The sequence below is a fragment of the Bubalus kerabau genome, chromosome 19, assembly GCF_029407905.1.
Source record: "Bubalus kerabau isolate K-KA32 ecotype Philippines breed swamp buffalo chromosome 19, PCC_UOA_SB_1v2, whole genome shotgun sequence".
Taxonomy (NCBI): domain Eukaryota; kingdom Metazoa; phylum Chordata; class Mammalia; order Artiodactyla; family Bovidae; genus Bubalus; species Bubalus kerabau.
In genome coordinates this window covers 56,909,720-56,930,346 of record NC_073642.1, presented here as the reverse complement: position 1 = coordinate 56,930,346, position 20,627 = coordinate 56,909,720, and the positions used below count along the sequence as shown (strand labels likewise).

The window sequence follows — 20,627 nt, the reverse complement described above, 5'->3', positions numbered from 1 at the left end:
TGTCCATTATTCCTTCCTTTATGTCCATGGGATTCTCCAGGCAAGAATACTGGAGTGGGTTGCCATTTCCTCCTCCAGGGGATCTTCCTGACCCAAGAATCAAACCTGTATCTCCTGCATTGCAGTCAAATTCTTTACCATCTGAGCCACCAGGGAAGCCCTTTGGTGCCAGTTAAATACTTATCCCTTTGGTGCCAGTTAAATAAGACTTCAAACATGTTTTCTGGAAGGAGGATGCAGAGGAAGAGGAGTCTAATGTTGGATAAATAAGACATAATTAGGTCCTTGGATACATGAATCTGAGAAGTTAGTAGTAGGTAGGTTAAGTTCTTAAAGCATGATGAAAGTAATATGTGAGATATCAACTTAACTAGTGAGAAGAGGACAATTCGAAAAGGCAAGAGCAGGGACTTCCCTGGTGGTGCAATGGCTAAGACTCTGCACTCCCAATACAGGAGGCCCAGGTTCAATCCCTGGTCAGGGAATTAGATCCCACATGTTGCAACTAAGACCTGGCACAGACAAATAAATAAATTAAATAAATAAATATTTAAAAAAGAAAAGACAAACTAGAAAAATAGTTGTTAGGATGCTACTGTAGCAATCCACCACTGAAGTAGTGAGGCCCCAACTTGAGGTGGTGAGAGTAGAATCCCAAGGAAAGGATGAATCAAAAACTATGACCTTCATATGAAAACTGATTAAATGCAGGAGAAAAAAAAAATCGGGGAGAAGAAAGAAGCCTGAGGTAACATCAAGATTTTGAGTCTGGGAGAATAAGAAAATGGGAGAAATGAAAGATGAGCTGGTTCCCTGGTGAATTACAGATCTGCTGTGCTCAGTGAAAAATCTATATTTTGTGTATGAATTAACAGTTTTTAAACATTTAATTGGGCTCAGTGGTAAAGAATCTGCATGCCAATGCAGGAGATGTGGGTTCGATCCCTGGGTTGGGAAGATCCACTGGAGAAGGAAATGGCAACCCACTCCAGCATTCTTGACCAGGAAATCCCATGGACAGAGAAGCCTGGCGGGCTACAGTCCACTGGGTCACAAAAGAGTCAGATACCACTAGCAAATAAACAACAACAAAGATTTAATAGATTTAAATAATATCTTGGGCAAGATGGATTGCAATATGAAAGTATATCATGATTCTTCTGTTTGACTTGTATAATTTTTCCATTGGTTTGTTATTAAAAAATGTATAACCAAAAACATGTGTTTTATATTATTTAGGAGAAAATAAGTTACACTGTTCCTGTTACTCTGATGTTAAAAAACTGTAAAAGAATAACATAGTCAAGTATTTTCTTACCTCCAGTAACGTGGTGAGTTACAGATATGGGATATATAATGCACTGTGTGCTAAGTCACTTCAGTCATATCCAACTCTTTCTGACCCTATGGACTGTAGTCCACCAGGTCCTCTGTCCATGGGATTCTCCAGGGAAGAATACTGGAGTGGGTTGCCATTTCCTTCTCCAGGGGATCTTCCCAACCCAGGGACTGAACCTGAGTCTCCTAAGGCTCCTGCATTGCAGGCAGATGCTTGACTGCTGAGCCACCAGGGAAGCCCAATATTTTTAGTATTTATAATCAATAGAATGTGCTCCTTTCACTTATTGTCTATTATTTTCAGGATAGTGTCTAAAATAAACAAAAACTCACCTTTCTCACAACCATGCTTTATACATTTTGTAGAGATTTAATTTTTCTTTTTAAAGGATTCCTCTTCTCTATTCTCTACCAGAGTCTATATTATCTTCTTTATGATTTGGAGGCTTTTTCCCTAAATAAAGAAATTTCACAATAGTTTATGAATACCTTTTGAAAACATAACATCAGTTCAGTTCAGTTCAGTTGCTCATTAGTGTCCGACTCTTTGCCACCCCATGAATCACAGCACGCCAGGCCTCCCTGTCCATCACCAGCTCCCAGAGTTCAACAAAATTAATGTGCATCAAGTCAGTGATGCCATCCAGCCATCTCATCCTCTGTTATCCCCTTCTCCTCCTGCCCCCAATCCCTCCCAGCATCAGGGTCTTTTCCAATGAGTCAACTCTTCGCATGAGGTGGCCAAACTATTGGAGTTTCAGCCTCAGCGTCAGTCCTTCCAATGAACACCCAGGACTGATTACCTTTAGGATGGACTGGTTGGCTCTCCTTGCAGTCCAAGGACTCGCAAGAGTCTTCTCCAGCACCACAGTTTAAAAGCATCAATTCTTCGGTGCTCAGCTTTCTTCACAGTCCAACTCTCACATCCATACATGACCACTGGAAAAACCATAGCCTTGACTAGGCGGACCTTTGTTGGCAAAGTGGGAGGGATTGCAGGCAGGAGGAGAAGGGGATGACAGAGGATGAGATGGCTGGATGGCATCACTGACTCGACGGACATGAGTCTGAGTGAACTCCGGGAGTTGGTGATGACAGGGAGGCCTGACGTGCTGCGATTCATGGGATCGCAAAGAGTCGGACACGACTGAGTGACTGAACTGAACTGAACTGAATATTTACTCTGCGTTTGAATATGCTATCTAGGTTGGTCATAACTTTCCTTCCAAGGAGTAAGCATCTTTTAATTTCATGGCTGCAATCAACATCTGCAGTGATTTTGGAGCCACAAAAAATAAAGTCTGCCACTGTTTCCACTGTTTCCCCATCTATTTCCCATGAAGTGATGGGACTGGATGCCATGATCTTCATTTTCTGAATGTTGAGCTTTAAGCCAACTTTTTCACTCTCCACTTTCACTTTCATCAAGAGGCTTTTGAGTTCCTCCTCACTTTCTGCCATAAGAGTGGTGTCATCTGCATATCTGAGGTTATTGATATTTCTCCTGGCAATCTTGATTCCCGCTTGTTCTTCTCCCAGCCCAGCGTTTCTCATGATGTACTCTGAATATAAGTTAAATAAACAGGGTGACAATATACGGCCTTGACATACTCTTTTTCCTATTTGGAACCAGTCTGTTGTTCCATGTCCAGTTCTAACTGTTGCTTCCTGACCTGCATACAGATTTCTCAAGAGACAGGTCAGATGGTCTGATATTTCCATCTCTTTCAGAATTTTCCAGGTTATTGTGATCCACACAGTCAAAGGCTTTGGCATAGTCAATAAAGCAGAAATAGATGTTTTTCTGGAACTCTCTTGCTTTTTCCATGAGCCAGAAGATGTTGGCAATTTGATCTCTGGTTCCTCTGCCTTTTCTAAAACCAGCTTGAACATCTGGAAGTTCACGGTTCATGTACTGATGAAACCTGGCTTGGAGAATTTTGAGCATTACTTTACCAGCATGTGAGATGAGTGCAATTGTGCGGTAGTTTGAGCATTCTTTGACATTGCCTTTCTTTGGGATTGGAATGAAACTGACCTTTTCCAGTCCTGTGGCCACTGCTGAGTTTTCCAAATTTGCTGGCATATTGAGTGTAGCACTTTCACAGCATCATCTTTCAAGATTTGAAATAGCTCAACTGGAATTCCATCACCTCTACTAGCTTTGTTCGTAGTGATGCTTTCTAAGGCCCACTTGACTTCACATTCCAGGATGTCTGGCTCTAGGTGACTGATCACACCATCGTGATTATCTGGGTCGTGAAGATCTTTTTTGTACAGTTCTTCTGTGTATTCTTGCCACCTCTTTTTAATATCATCTGCTTGTTAGGTCCATACCATTTTTGTCCTTTATTGAGCCCATCTTTGGATGCATGAAATGTTCCCTTGGTATCTCTTAATTTTCTTGAAGAGATCTCTAGTCTTTCCCATTCTGTTGTTTTCCTCTATTTCTTTGCATTGATGGCTGAAGAAGGCTTTCTTATCTCTCCTTGCTAGTCTTTGGAACTCTGCATTCAGATGCTTTTATCTTTCCCTTTCTCCTTTGCTTTTCACTTCTCTTCTTTTCACAGCTATTTGTAAGGCCTCCCCAGACAGCCATTTTGCTTTTTTGCATTTCTTTACCCTGGGGATGGTCTTGATCCCTGTCTCCTGTACAATGTCACGAACCTCCATCCATAGTTCATCAGGCACTCTGTCTATCAGATCTAGTCCCTTAAATCTATTTCTCACTTCCACTGTATATTCATAAGGGATTTGATTTAGGTCATACCTGAATGGTCTAGTGGTTTTCCCTACTTTCTTCAATTTAAGTCTGAAGTTGGTAATAAGGAGTTCATGATCTGAGCCACAGTCAGCTCCCGGTCTTGTTTTTGCTGACTGTATAGAGCTTCTCCATCTTTGGCTGCAAAGAATATAATCAATCTGATTTCGGTGTTGACCATCTGGTGATGTCCATGTGTAGAGTCTTCTCTTGTGTTGTTGGAAGAGGGTGTTTGCTATGACCAGTGCGTTCTCTTGGCAAAACTCTATTAGCCTTTGCCCTGCTTCATTCTGTACTCCAAGGCCAAATTTGCCTGTTACTCCAGGTGTTTCTTGACTTCCTACTTTTGCATTCCAGTCCCCTATAATGAAAAGGACATCTTTTTTGGGTGTTAGTTCTAAAAGGTCTTGTAGGTCTTCATAGAACCATTCAACTTCAGCTTCTTTAGCGTTACTGGTTGGGGCCTAGGCTTGGATCACCATGATATTGAATGGTTTGCCTTGGAAATGAACAGAGATCATTCTGTCATTTTTGAGATTGCATCCAAGTACTGCATTTCGGACTCTTTTGTTGACCATGATGGCTACTCCATTTCTTCTAAGGGATTCCTGCCCGCAGTAGTAGATATAACGGTCATCTGAGTTAAATTCACCCATTCCAGTCCATCTTAGTTCGCTGATTCCTAGAATGTCGACATTCACTCTTGCCATCTCCTGTTTGACCACTTCCAATTTGCCTTGATTAATGGACCTGACATTCCAGGTTCCTATATGCAATATTGCTCTTTACAGCACTGGACCTTGCTTCTCTCACCAGTCACATCCAACAACTGGGTATTGTTTTTGCTTTGGCTTCATCCCTTCATTCTTTCTGGAGTTATTTCTCCACTGATCTCCAGTAGCATACTGGGCACCTACTGACCTGGGGAGTTCTTCTTTCAGTATCCTATCATCTTGCCTTTTCATACTGTTCATGGGGTTCTCAAGGCAAGAATACTGAAGTGGTTTGCCATTCCCTTCGCCAGTGGACCACATTCTGTCAGACCTCTCCACCATGACCTGTCCGTCTTGGGTGGCCCCACATGGCATGGCTTAGTTTCATTGCATTAGACAAGGCTGTGGTCCGTGTGATCAGATTGGCTAATTTTCTGTAATTATGGTTTCAGTTTATCTGCCCTCTGATGCCCTCTCGCACCACCTACCATCTCACTTGGGTTTCTCTTACCTTGGACATGGGCTATCTCCTCACGGCCAGCCCTCCTGACCTTGAATGTGGAGTAGCTCCTCTCGGTCCTCCTGCGCCCGTGCAACAGCCGCTCCTTGGACGTGGGTTTGCTCCTTTCGGCCACCGCCCCTGACCTTGGACGTGGGGTCCGATAACAGATCAGCCTGTGTTAAATTTTTATAATGTAAATGTAGATTTGCCATTATTAGGAGCAGAAATCTTATTATACAAGTAACTGAGTCTGTCTCCAGAATCTGGGTACCATTTACTGAGTCCACTTTGGGGGAGACATAATTCAAATAAACTATAACTTTTTTTCCTTTAAAAATATTTTTATAAACCTATAAAAAATAGCCCCTAGAGAAGGAAATAGCAACCCACTCCAGTATTGTTGCATGGAAAATCCCATGGACAGAGGAGCCTGGTGGGCTACAGGTCATGGGGTTGCAGACTCAGACATGACTAAGTGACTGAAAACACATAAAAATAGCTGATCATGTCATCAGTGAACTTGGTCAAAATGTATCTGACCTATACTGAAAAAACTAAATGTGCCTCTCATTGGTAGAAGCCTTATTTAAATGTTGAATGAAGTGAAATCAGTCTGGCAAAAGGTCAACAGGGGCTGAGTTGTAAGCAGGAATATGGGGCAGACCAGCAAGGAAAGGTTTGTGAAAGAAAACTTCCTCAGGGAACTCTGTAAATGGCAGCACCTCTTAGACTGAGTCATTGTATGCTAAAGAGTTTGGAGATTTACTCAGTTGGCCCCTGATTGGGAAGGGGCAGGACGTTGTTCAACAGCCCCAAGATCTGCATCTGTGGTCCTCCTAGAGAACTTGTTCGCTTACTTACCCAGAATCTTTCACTGTTGGTATTTGAAGAGGAAGCCACGTGCTCTGGCAAACTTGGATTGATTCCTGAGTTGGAGGATAAAACATAATAATCATAAAATATACAATTTAATGAATGCCTACTGTATTCTTGGACTGCAAGGAGATCAATCCAGTCAATCCTAAAGGAAATCAATCCTGAGAATTCATTGGAAGGACTGATGCTGAAGCTCCAACACTTTGGCCACCTGATATGAAGAGCCAACTCATTAGAAAAGACCCTGAAGCTGGGAAAGATTGAAGGCAGGAGGAGAAGGGGACAACAGAGGATGAGATGGTGGGATGACATCACTGACTCGATGGACATGAGTTTGAGCAAGTTCTGGGAGATGGTGAAGGACAGGGAAGCCTGGCATGCTGCAGTCCATGGGGTCACAAAGAGTCAGACACAACTGAGCAACAACAGCAGCAACAAGAACTACATTCTAGGTACTTTACATACACACTGTTGCTTAAAACAACCCTTTAAGGTAAGTAGACTTTTCATATTACCAATGGGAAAACTGAGGTTCAGAATAGTTGAGTATCTTGCTTACACAGTAAATGGCAGAGTGGAAATTTGAACTCGTGTCACACCTGCTCAGAAGCATGTGCTTTTTCTTTTTCCATCATTCACATCAACCTCTCTGGTTTGTGAGTGGAATTTGGAAGCAGCAGTTTTCTATTCCTATTTCTGCAATGGAAGAATTTAGAGATGGGTGTTCCATGATGCCCTCAGGGTGGTCTTAGGTTTATATAAAGTATGGATTCTCAACATTCAGAGTCACAAGACCCCCTAGTCTGGTGAGAGGATATAGGACAGGATCCCCCTCTTACCAGGCGACAGAGTCAGGCATGGCTCTCAGAGGGCTTCTGGTAGCTGTCCATACAGCCCTGCAGGCGTGGTTCTCCTCCACCCCCAGTAGAGGGCTCAGTTCAAGGGCATGAGACTCACATCACGGGGAGGGGAGCTGCCCTACTTTAGAAGCCCCACTTTCTAGAGGAGTAAAATCGCTTGTGACAACTTTACAGGCGTATCTTCCAGGTGACTAGAGTCAGCACACTCAGGGAAGCACAAGGGAGACCAAGTATTTACAGTTCTCACAGCTTCCCAGTCAGGAATCATGTTTACCACAAGCAGTACCGCCTGGTGACACAGTCAACACACCTTATTGATCAGGTTACCAAAGAAACAGAGTTAGAAAGTTAACAAGAGTTCAAACACTCATGTAGAAGTTTTTTGTTAACCTAATGAAAAGAATTTTGTTAACCCTTTATGCACTGGTTCTAATCTAGTTCTCTGCCAAGAGCTAGGTATATGTTTTGAGCAGTCACTTTCTGGGTCTCTAGGCCATCGTCTATAAAATGAGGGCATTTTACTACAACTTCCACTCTTCCATTCTGAACCATATTGTGGTAGAGTGAAAGGAGTCCTATATTAAAATTAGAAAATCTAGGTTCTAATTCCTTTAACTAGCTCTCCTACTTATTAGCTATCTAACCTGGAAATAATATTACCTGCTCACAATGTTAGGATAAGGATAAAAGATTAGAATACACATGATAAGGCTTTGAAAACTACATCATATTATAAAGTATAAATGAAGAAGACTAACATTTACTGTATACCACTTACGTTACAGATATGTAAACTATTTTCAAAAGAATATCTGTTAGCTTAAATCTTTACTATAATAAAGTTAACTATTTTTCCTGGGATCCTCACCCTGAATGTTGCAGAGCCCAAATTCACACAAGATTGCCTTGTTCTAAAAGTCCATGTCTTTTTCACTGTTATCAGTTTTAGTAATATAATCTGTAATTCTGAAACTATAAAGATTATTTTTGTTAACTTGAATTAGACATATCAATATCAAAAACTGTCTCTTGCTTATATGTGCTTTAAAATCTCTCCCTTATTTAAGGTTAAATATAAGATACCTTCCCTGGTGGCTCAGATGGTAAAGAATCTGCCTGAAATGCAGTAGACCCAGGTTCAATCCCTGGGTTGGCAAGATCCCCTGGAGAAGGGAATGGCAACCCACTCCAGTATTTTTTTTTAATTTATTATTTTTATTTGGCTTCACCAGGTCTTAGTTGGAGAACATGGGATCGACTTCAACCAGGGTCCGAACCCAGGCCCTTTGTATTGGGAGCATGGAGTCTTAGCCACTGGACTACCAGGAAAGTCCTGACTCCAGTATTCTTGCCTAGAGAATTCCATGGACAGAGCAGCCTAGTGGGCTACAGTCCATGGGGTTGCAAAGAGTGGGACATGTCTGAGCAACTAACATTTTTACTTTTTTCACTTTCATGATGTACTCTTCTCTAATTATTTGACTTTGCTACCCTTCAGAAAAGTTTATTGTTATTTCTTAAGACAAGATACATTTCCAAAGGAAAAACAGAAGCTTATAGCACTGTTTTATATCAAGAGGACTTCCTCTCAGTTTGAGATCATGTATAGTACTTATTTTGATGTCTTCTATTTTTACTTGACTTTGGCAATTATTTTTCAAAAGCCTAATTCTCTGATAATTTGTCTTTACCTAAATTCTCTGATAATTTGTCTTTATCTATGTATTTTCTTGGCTATAATATAAGGAGACCTTTAATGGGAAATTTAATTTGTTCAACTTTTGAAGCGTTGGTTGTGCAACATGCAGTTGGGCGTTGTCATGGAGAATCGGGCCCGTTTTGTTGACCAGTGCCAGCTGCAGACATAGCTGCAGAAATAGCAGTTTTCTGTGCATCTCATGGGTTCACTGAGCGTACTTCTTAGATGTAATGGTTTTGCCGGGATTCAGAAAGTTGAAGTGGTTCAGACCAGCAGCAGACCACCAAACAGTGACCATGATGCAAGTTTGGCCTTGGGAAGTGCTTTGGAGCTTCTTCTCAGTCCAGTCACTGAGGGTCTTTGCCAGTGGTCATATAAAATCCACATTTCATTGCACATCACAAGCTGATCAAGAAATGGTTTGCCATTGTTGCGTAGAAGACGACACTTCAAAATGACAATTTTTTTGACTTGCAGTCAGCTCATAAGGCACCCAATTATAGAACTTTTTCACCTTTTCAATTTGCTTCAAATGCTGAACCACCATAGAATGGTCAACATTGAGTTCTTCGGCAACTTCTCATGCAGTTGTAAGAGGATCAGCTTCGATGATGGCGCTCAGTCGGTTGCTGTCAACTTCCGACGGCCGGCTCATCTTCAAGGCTTTCCTCTGCTTTACAAAACTTCTTGAACCACAACTGCACTGTATGTTCATTAGTAGTTCCTGGGCCAGATGTGTCGTTGATGTTGCAAGTTGTCTCCACTGCTTTACGACCCATCTTGAACTCAAATAAGAAAATCACTCAAATTTGCTTTTTGTCCAACATCATTTCCATAATCTAATATAAACATAAAAAATGGCACGTAAAAAAAAATGTCATTAGCAAAAAAAACATGAAGTGAGAAATGTGTATTAAAATGATATATATGCTATGCTATGCTATGCTAAGTCACTTCAGTCGTGTCCGACTCTGTGCGACCCCATAGACGGCAGCCCACCAGGCTCCCCCGTCCCTGGGATTCTCCAGGCAAGAACACTGGAGTGGGTTGCCATTTCCTTCTCCAATGCAGGAAAGTGAAAAGAGAAAGTGAAGTCGCTCAGTTGTGTCCGACTCCTAGCGACCCCATGGACTGCAGCCCACCAGGCTCCTCCATCCATGGGATTTTCCAGGCAAGTGTACTGGAGTGGGGTGCCATTGCCTTCTCCGAAATGATATATAACATAACCATATTTATTTAAGAATGTATTCCAATATCAAAGGCAAATTTCAACAATGCAAAAGACACAATTACTTTTGCACCAACCTAAGAGTTAATTGGAGAAGGAAATGGCAACCCACTCCAGTATTCTTGCCTAGAGAATCCTGTGGACAGAGGAGCCTGGTGGGCTGCTGTCCATAGCGTCGCATAGAGTTGGACACAACTGAAGCGACTTAGCATGCATGCATGCATTGGAGAAGGAAATGGCAACCCATTTCAGTATCCTTGCCTGGAGAATCCCAGGGACAGAGGTGCCTGGTGGGCTGCTGTCTATGGGGTTGCACAGAGTTGGGCACGACTGAAGCGACTTAGCAGCAGCAGCAGCAGCAAGAGGTAATTATGCTGACTGTAGACTCTTGGTATGTTGAAGTAAAGGTTTATTTTTCTGAAGATTTCTTTTCTGGCAGAGGAAAAGTTATAATCAGTCTTTCTGCCTTGTAGACTTGTAATTTGACCTTACTTGAACTCTTCTTGCATTCCTTGATCACTAATACTGATGAGTCTGGCTAGTTAATATTTTATTCTAGATTTTCACAGCTATAAATGTAAGTGAAATTAACCTCTTATTTTCTTTTCTGGTACTGTCTGTATCTGGTTTTGACATAAAGCAGTTCAGTCATAAAATGAGTTTGACAGCTTTTCCTTTATTATGGTGTGTTCATTTAAGGTATGAATTATCTATTCCATTAAGAATGTATAAAGTGAAAGTTGCTCAGTCGTGTCTGACTCTTTGCAACTCCATGGACTATAGCCTGCCAGGTTCCTCTGTCCATGGAATTCTCCAGGCCAGAATACTGGAGTGGTTAGCCATTGCCTTCTCCAGGAGATCTTCCCAACCCAAGGACTGGACCCAGGTCTCTGGCATTGTAGGTGGATTCTTCATCATCTGAGCCACCAGGGAAGCTTAGACTGTATAAGCTCACTAATAACATATCAATGGTAGGTCTCACTAAGCATCACTCTTTTTTCTGCTTTATATAACTTCCTGGATGGATTGATTGATTTTTAATTTTACTAAGTATACTATTTTTTTAATTCCCATTTTCTACCATAGTGCCTTCTAGCAATGTTTCTTCTCTTGATCCCACAGCTTACTGCTTTCTTCTTGAGCTATCAATTTGATCATTTATTCTCATATATTTCATTTCTTTCTTTGGAATTGGAATGAAAATTGACTTTTTCTAGTCCTATGGCCACTGCTGGGTTTTCCAAATTTGCTGGCATATTGAGTGTAGCACTTTCACAGCATCATCTTTCAGGATTTGAAATAGCTCAACTGGAATTCCATCACCTCCACTAGCTTTGTTTGTAGTGATGTTTTCCAAGGCCCACTTGACTTCACATTCCAGGATGTCTGGCTCTAGGTGAGTGATCACACCATCATGATTATCTGGGTCGTGAAGATCTTTTTTGTACAGTTCTTCTGTGTATTCTTGTCACCTCTTCTTAATATCTTCTGCTTCTGTTAGGTCCGTACCATTTCTGTCCTTTATTGAGCCCATCTTTGCATGAAATGTTCCCTTGGTATCTCTAATTTTCTTGAATAGATCTCTAGTCTTTCCCATTCTGTTGTTTTCCTCTATGTCTTTGCGTTGATCACTGAGGAAGGCTTTCTTATCTCTCCTTGCTATTCTTTGGGACTCTGCATTCAAATGGGAATATTTTTCCTTTTCTCCTTTGCTTTTCACTTCTCTTCTTTTCACAGCTATTTTTAAGGCCTCCTCAGAAAGCCATTTTGCTTTTTTGCATTTCTTTTCCATGGGGATGGTCTTGATCCCTGTCTCCTGTACGATGTCACGAACCTCCATCCATAGTTCATCAGGCACTCTGTCTCTCAGCTCTAGTCCCTTAAATCTATTTCTCACTTCCACTGTACAATCATAAGGGATTTGATTTAGGTCATACCTGAATGGTCTAGTGGTTTTCCCTACTTTCTTCAATTTAAGTCTGAAGTTGGTAATAAGGAGTTCATGATCTGAGCCACAGTCAGCTCCCGGTCTTGTTTTTGCTGACTGTATAGAGCTTCTCCATCTTTGGCTGCAAAGAATATAATCAGTCTGATTTCGGTGTTGACCATCTGGTGATGTCCATGTGTAGAGTCTTCTCTTGTGTTGTTGGAAGAGGGTGTTTGCTATGACCAGTGCGTTCTCTTGGCAAAACTCTATTAGCCTTTGCCCTGCTTCATTCTGTACTCCAAGGCCAAATTTGCCTGTTACTCCAGGTGTTTCTTGACTTCCTACTTTTGCATTCCAGTCCCCTATAATGAAAAGGACATCTTTTTTGGGTGTTAGTTCTAAAAGGTCTTATAGGTCTTCATAGAACCGTTCAACTTCAGCTTATTCAGCATTACTGGTTGGGGCATAGGCTTGGATCACCGTGATATCGAATGGTTTGCCTTGGAAACAAACAGAGATCATTCTGTTGTTTTTGAGATTGCATCCAAGTACTGCATTTCAGACTCTTTTCTTGACCATGATGGCTACTCCATTTCTTCTAAGGGATTTCTGCACACAGCAGTAGATATAATGGTCAGTGATGGTAGAGACATTTTATTCCTTGATTGATTTTATATTAGAACAGATATGTTTAGTTGTGGTTTGTTTGTGGTCTCTAAATTTTTTTTATTTTTTATATTTTATATATTTTAATTATATAAATTATATAATTATAAAATTATAAATATAATTATAATTATATAATTTATATAATAAAATATATAATTATATTTTAATTATATATTTAATTATTTTATATTTATTTTTATAAATTTATTTTTATTCCATACTAAAAATACTTCTATTTTTTTCTAATACAGTAAGATACCTTTCTGGTATTAGTGCTCTTTTTTTTTTTTTCATTTTGGAGTTTAGAAATAGCATATATATTATGAAGTAACAAAACTTTTATATTCTGATTACTTTAATTTTGTAAAATAATTGTTTTTTTCTATACAATTAAATATGACTAATTATTAATATGTATATTCCCAATAAACAATGTATATATACACTATTGTATATATATGCATTTTATATTTTACATTTTTATTTACATGATGTAGACAAAATGTTGATGAGTATATTTTCATGATGCTTGTTATGAATGCTGATATTTATTCTATTTTGCTTCATTTTCTAAAGTTCTGCTTGCAACTCTCTAAGTTGAATTTATCACTCAATAATGATCTGCAAATCATTATCTAAAATCAATTGTCCTTGCTGTAATCCCTAATCAGTTATAGATTTTCAAACATCTCCTGGTCTGTCATGTCTCTGTTAATTTTGCCAAATGGGTACATTGCTTATCATAAATTTAAGTTTGATGCACTCACATTTCTTCATTATGTGAGTCTTGGTTAGGAAATTTCTTTCCACTTCTAATTCACATAGATATTCTCCTACATTTTCTTCAATTAGATTTATAAATTTACTTTTTGAATTTAGGACTTCAGTCTGAGACCCATCTTTTTATTTGAATAAGGTAAGGATTCAACTTTATTTTTCTCCATGAAAATCAAAGTGTTAGTTGCTCAGTCATGTTCAACTCTGTGACCCCAGGGACTGTAGCCCAACAGGTTCCTCTGTCCATGGAATATTCCAGGCAATTTGGCCAGTAACATCAATTAAAAAATTTTTTTTGCCATTCCTTGGTGGTACCTTATTTATCCTACATGGAATTCCCTTATAACATAGATTGATTTCTGTTTCTTGGTCCATTTGATTTTGCACTAGTACTCTACTGTCTGGTCACTTTTAAATCACACTAAAGTGATCAGACAATCACTGATCTAGTGAGTACTAGTGAGTCCCTTGGACTGCAAGGAGATCAAAGCAGCCAGTCCTAAAGGAAATCAACCCTGAATATTCATTGGAAAGACTGATGTTGAAGCTGAAGCTCCAATACTTTGGCTACCTGATGCAAAGAACTGACTCACTGGAAAAGATCCTGGTACTGGGAAAGATTGAAGGCAGAAGGAGAAGGGGATAACAGAGGATAAGATGTTTGAATGACATCACTGACTCAATGGATACGAGCTCTGGAAGATGATGAAGGATAGGGATGCCTGAAGTTTTTGGGGTTGCAAAGAGTGGGACAAGACTGAGTGACTGAACAACAAATATCAAAGGTAAGTCAGTCAAGTAAGGAGATAGGTTGTCTTCAGGCAATAGCGACAACAGCTAAGATCCAGTGATCAGAATGTCTCCGCAGGGTGATTCTGCCTTAGACTTTCATAGGGAGGAGTAAACAAGTTGCAGAGGGGGTGATTTATAGTTGTGTGTGTGTGTGTGTGTTTTTTTTTTCCAGCAAGAAGTCACATCAATTATGTGAACAGGAAATGTCTTTTTCTGTGGTTAGCTAGTTTCCAGGGACAAACAACTGTAATCTTAGCAAATCAGTCAAGAGACAGAGAAGGAGTGTTGGAGGGTCAGTATCTGGCCTCATCTGCAGGTTCAGACAAAGAGGGAAAGGTCTGTATTTGGCCTTAATTAGTGCCTCCTCTTGTTGAATACAAACATCATCAGTCTTAGAACAATCTCATTAATTCCTGTGGGTTTTGGTCAAGGCTCAGTGAAATTGTCCAGGGAGTCAGCAGTTTCTTGTTGGCTCCCCACTTGGAGCATGGGCTTAATCATCATCTGTTGAGCTCTGATGGTGGTCTAAAGCTGAGAAAGGATTCTGGAGAAAAGGTGCTTAATTAGAAGAATACTTACAAAAGAAAGCAGAAAATTGTTAATCAGAGGCTGTAAAATGGAGTAAAACCAAGACCCAAGGCCAGTGAGAACCAATCTAGTGGATTCCAGGAAATTGATGTGGCGATCCTTAGAGGATGGGGTCAGGATTGTGACTCCATTGTGGAGGCAATACAGTGAATTTCTTGGTTAGCATCTCACATGTTCTTGCTTATAATGTAGAGGTCAGAGAAGTTGGTGGATGGGGCAAATGTGAAAAAAAGTGCACAACTGTAGATAAATGAGGAATAGAGAAGGAGGGCAGAAATGGAAAGGAATAGGAAAGACATGACTCAGGAAGTTCTGAAACTAAAGAAAAATCGAAAAATTAAAAAATGATGAAGATACAAAGGAGGAACATGAAGGGCACTGCAGACAGGAATCCTAGGCAATTGTGCTCCAAGATCGTGGGTGGAAGTAGACCCCATTGTGGTGCCATCTAATTCATGAGAAAGCAGTTTGTCTCATGTCATCATCTGCTTCCGGGAGCTCTCAAGGAGCCTCAGTTTAAGGTCTGCTGCTCGGGTGACTTTTCCCAACTTCAAAATAAGACTTTTGTTTTTTAAATATTGAGACATGAAAAGATGTATTCCTTATAGTTCTGCTGCAGTACAAGTGGTTAGAAAGACAGTATAAGTTTCCTTGGCTTCCCAGGTGGCTCAGCGGTAAAGAATGTGTTCGCCAATGCAGGAGATGAGGGTTCGATCCCTGGGTCAGGAAGATCCTATGGAGAAGGAAACGGCAACCCACTCCAGTATTCTGGCCTGGAGAATCCCATGGGGCAGAGGAGCCTGAAGGGCCACAGTCCATATTGTCACAAAGAGTCAGACACGACTGAAACGACTTAGCACAGCACAGCACAAGAGACTCAGGTTTGATCCTTGGGTTGGGAAACTCCCCTGGAGTAGGAAATAGCAACCCACTCCAGTATTCTTGCCTGGAAAATTCCAAGGACAGAGAAGCCTGGTGGGCTACAGTCCATGGGGCTGCAAAGAGTCAAACGACTTAGTGACTAAACAACAATAAATAAGGTTCCTTCCATTTGGCTTCAAGATTGGTCTTTTGATGGACTTTTTTTCCCAGAAGACCAGGTCTTCAACATGAAGATCATGTAAGGGCTGAGGTAGGATATCTCAGGGGAAAGTATTGAATGCATTTGAACTATCAATAATAAGTATGAGTGTATCGGATAAGACCTTGACAATATTTAAGAAAACTAAATTGGATCAGATTTGAACCTCCTACGGTCTAAGAGTAAGGGATCTTCATGGGCCTGCCAGTGATTATTTCTCAAAGGGAGAATCATTGTTGAGGGGAAAGTGAGGATTATAGGATCCTCAGGGCTAACAACAAGACTTAGGAGTCGAATCAGGTTGAGTTCATCAGCATTTGACTAACTTGTACTTCTGGCCCATTCTATTTTTTGAGGATTAAGGATGGTAAGGACAGTGTCGTTTTTGTGGAGGTGGAAGTACCTAGCAATGGGGTGATTTCCTCTATCACTAGAGAGGAACAGAGGGATTCTCCAAGTGTGAAAAATTCTAGGGACTAACACTATGTTAAACAAAGTGTCTTTAAACAGAAACATACAAAAAACAAGGTCATATATTGGTCAGTTGTGGCTAGAAGCTCACAGGAAACCGTCCCTGTACTTCCCCTACAAGTAATGGTTCAATATTCACTAACAGAGAGTCTGTGACAACTTTATAGAACTTAACTACCACATGTAACAAGAATCGCTGTGTTTAGTACATACTATTAAAAAGATGAGGTGAGGGAGAAATTATCTTATTTTCCATGCTGAAATACTAGAGCATTATTAACAGCTACATTTATCTATTCACAGTCATTTTATTAAATCCTCTAATTCTGATAGTTTGCTAATTTATTTAGATTTAATACTCACACAATGATGTCACATTTTGGCCTTGTCATTTCCAACAGCTACTTCTTGTGTGTGTGTGTTTTTCCATCAATACTTTCTAAAAATAGGAATAAACGGTAAAAATGAGTCTCCTTGTAAGACATCTGAACTGAAAAAGAGTAACTGTGGAGCCCAGGTCACAAACTCTTAATGCCTATGGGCCAGGCATGTTTCTTAACCTGGTCAAGCGTTCTGGCAGCGCCCCCTTGTGGAAGCTGCACTACAGCACCGCGCTTTTCCAAGTTGGCAACTACTGTCATTCAAAAGTTTGAATACAATGTGTGAGACAGATATAGGAATAGGGATACTAGTTTATGGTCTCTGCTCTAGGATTTTGAGCATAACTTTGACTTTTTTAAAACATAGTTTTTCACTATCTTACCAGGTTAATGTAAATAGTTCTTGGTTCCACAGCAGTTGCCAATGTGTTGTTTGTAACATTTATTCAGGTGTTAGTAGGAAATCTGAATGTGCTTAAAATGGAAATAAAAAATTATTGAGCTAATACTTACACATTGGAAATAATAGCTTCTAGTAAATGCCATCAGGCAACACGCCTCCTTGGTTCACCATTCAATATTTTAGAGTAATTATTATTAATCACTTTAGAAAGAAAAAATAGCTCTGGTAATGTTTATTAATTTGGTTTAAGTCTTAGTTTTAGTAAAATTTTCTAATGGCTTTAGCAAAAGAAAAATCAGATATATTGAGAGATAAATCAACTCATGAAAGAGTTAAGGAACTTCAAAAGGGATATAAATCACATAACCTAGGAAATGTTTTTCTTTTCAAGTCTGTTGAATCTTTGGTACTTAACTTTTTTTGCAGCTACACTAAAAACACACATACACAAACTCTCAAAAACTGTTCTGCTGACTCATCTACAACATAGCCATCTGTCTCCTAGGCAGCAAGGCATTTACTGATGTCCTAAGAATAGTCAGAAACTTAATGCGCTTACAGGAGCCAGGAATCAATAAGGAAGCAAGAAAAGAGAAACCTGTAGCCAACTGGAGCCTGCAGGTCCTCTTCAAAGCTAATTTCTGCTGTGTATCACCAACACTTTGTTGTCCTGTGGGAGTGTAAACAATGCGGTTACATTTCCCAGTCCCTCAAGGCAATCACAAATCAAGATTTTTATGTAAAACTTCCCAACTTTTAAACTATACAGCCAAAGGTAATAGGTCAATCACCTGGATTTGATCCTCAGATTAGCAGTCTGCAACCTCAAATCAGAAGACAAAAAGTTCCTCCTGCTAAGGGACCTAAGGGGCTTCCCTGATAACTCCGTTGGTAAAGAATCTGCCAGCAATGCAGGCGACCCCGGTTCGATTCCTGGATCAGGAAGATCCGCTGGAGAAGGTAAAGGCTACTCACTCCAGTATTCTGGCCTGGAGAATTCCATGGACTGAAGTCCATGGGGTTGCCAAGAGTCGGACTGGACTGAGCGACTTTCAGTTTCACGGGACCTAAGAGGCTAAGTATGCAGAAATCAAAAGCATGTTGATTACTAGAAAGTTAACTGATACTAGCAGTCCAACACGATTAAATCTCTGTTCATTTGTCTTTTAAAATGTCTTTTGAAAATGCAGCTCTCAGCCAAGCATTCACACATGCAGTTTATCAAACGAGCCAACATTTATTTAGTGCTTGTTATATTATTTAGTGTTTTTAAAAAACTCAAGAAGTGAAGGCCATTATGAAGTTTCAGATGACACCACACTTAGCGCAGAAAGCGAAGAAGGACTAAAGAGCCTCTTCATGAAAGTGAAAGAGGAAAGTGAAAAAGTTGGCTTAAAACTCAACATTCAGAAAACTAAGATCATGGTATCTGGTCCCATCACTTCATGGGAAATAGATGGGAAAACAATGGAAACAGTGACAGACTTTATTTTCTTGGGCTCCAAAATCACTGCAGATGGTGCCTGCAGCCATGAAATTAAAAGACGCTTGCTTCTTGGAAGAAAAGTTATGACCAACCTAGACAGCATATTAAAAAGCAGAGACATTACTTTCCCAACAAAGGTTCATCCAGTCAAAGCTATGCTTTTTCCAGTAGTCATGTATGGATGTGAGCATTCAACCATAAAGAAGGCTGAGCGCCAAAGAATTGATGCCTTTGAACTGTGGTGTTGGAAAAGACTCTTGTGAGTCCCTTGGACAGCAACAAGATACAACCAGTCGGTCCTAAATGAAATCAGTCCTGAATATTCATTGGAAGGACTTTTTGGCCACCTGATGCAAAGAACTGACTCATTCGAAAAGACCCTGATGCTGGGAAAGACTGAAGGCGGGAAGAGAAGGGTATGACAGAGGATGAGATGGTTGCATGGCATCACCGACTCAATGGACATGAGTTTGAGTATGCTCCGGGAATTGGTGATGGACAGGGAAGCCTGGCGTGCTGCAGTCCATGAGGTCACAAAGAGTCTGACACGACTGAGCAACTGAACTGACCTGACTCCCTAATTCCAGTAGAGGGCATTGAACCTCCCAGGTCAGGAGAGCGAGAAGTGATTGCTCCCCCTTGTGGCTCAAAAGAGAAATGCAACAGAAAACAGTAGAGGGAAACAGTTTGTGCCGAAGTATCGGACATGACACTTTGTCATGTCGGACTTGACTGAGTTAGTAAGCGCGGGCGCGCGCCCGCGCGCACACACACACACAAACACACTCTCAAGGACTGAAGTCTTTTTGAAGTGACTGGAAAATTGGAATTTCAGTAGGTATCCATCTTGACTAACTGCATACATAAAGAGTTCTGAGGATGGATGCTTGCAATCTATCGTGCAGGGGGGTCCTCAATGTATTCTGAGTGTACGTCCAGTTCTTCCTTGAGCTATCATTGCTACATTTCAGAGTTAATAGGCCCAATATCCGTGCAGCTTTAGTTATTTCTGTATGGAAGACATAGTGCACATGTAATCCCTCTTTTTTAGGTGACTGGATGTGAGAGGAAGATGTGACTGTCACGATTTAACTAAGAGAAACTGAGGGAAGGTGGAAGAATGAAAGAAGGTATAAAGAATGACCTGGACCCTCCAATTTGACCTAGAGCAGCCCTGATCACATCATACAAACAATCTCATGAATCTTTTAGCCATGTTTCAGTAGCTGTCAATCGCTATTAAAAAGACAGAAGATCAAGTAAAGAATATCCAAGTATTGTTTCATGCTTATAATCCTATGATTTTTTCCTCCAATTTTATAGAATATGTGCAAGGTTTTTAGCTTTTCATATAGCATGAGTAAAATCTACATATTAAACACTTGTTAGATAGCAAAACTGTCATACTGGATCCTTCTGTTAACATGTAAATCTGTTGCTAAACTATATGGTTGGATAATACAAAAGTTCAACTTTTAAAATAAAGATTTGACATTTGTACATCATGTTTACAAGCAGCAACAAACTATGGCTTTTTAAAAAATTAACAGAATATACTTAGCACTATGTAATATAATATGCTGTTAATAATATGACTCCTATAGAATTATTGGGGAGAAGGCAATGGCACCCCACTCCAGTACTGTTGCCCGGAAAATCCCAAGGATGGAGGAGCCTGGTGGGCTGCAGTCCATGGGATCGCTAAGAGTCAGACACGACTGAGTGACTTCACTTTCACTTTCCACTTTCATGCATTGGAGAAGGAAATGGCAACCCACTCCAGTGTTCTTGCCTGGAGAATCCCATGGACAGAGAAGGCTGGTAGGCTGCAGTCCATGGGGTCGCACAGAGTCGGACACGACTGAAGCGACTTGGCATGGGCATGGCATAGAATTATTGTATTCATTGTATTTGGGGGTGGGTGGGACTGCTTTGCAAAAGTGATTAAGTTAAGGATTTTAGGATGGAGAGATTATCCTAGATTATGTGACTGAGCCCTAAATGCCATTCCAAGTGTCCTCATAAGAGAAAGGCAGAGGGAGATGTGATAGAGACACAGAAGAGAAGACTCAGAAG

At 40.4% G+C, this 20,627-nt stretch overlaps 1 protein-coding gene across 12 annotated transcripts in view; it reads right to left on the bottom strand.

Moving 5' to 3' along the window:
• LOC129634266 (U3 small nucleolar RNA-associated protein 14 homolog A-like) overlaps window positions 1-20,627 on the bottom strand; it is a 44,884-nt gene that overhangs the window by 12,839 nt on the left and 11,418 nt on the right. For 4 of the 12 annotated variants that reach the window (XR_008705498.1, XM_055556365.1, XM_055556363.1 and 1 more), the window contains 6 exons: window positions 17,857-18,140; window positions 17,664-17,735; window positions 16,646-16,721; window positions 6,176-6,240; window positions 5,324-5,487; window positions 1,672-1,792 (listed from right to left, as the gene is read on the bottom strand). The gene's annotated coding sequence lies outside the window, so the exon portion shown is untranslated. The other 8 variants (XM_055556369.1, XM_055556368.1, XM_055556367.1 and 5 more) reach the window with 5 other exon arrangements.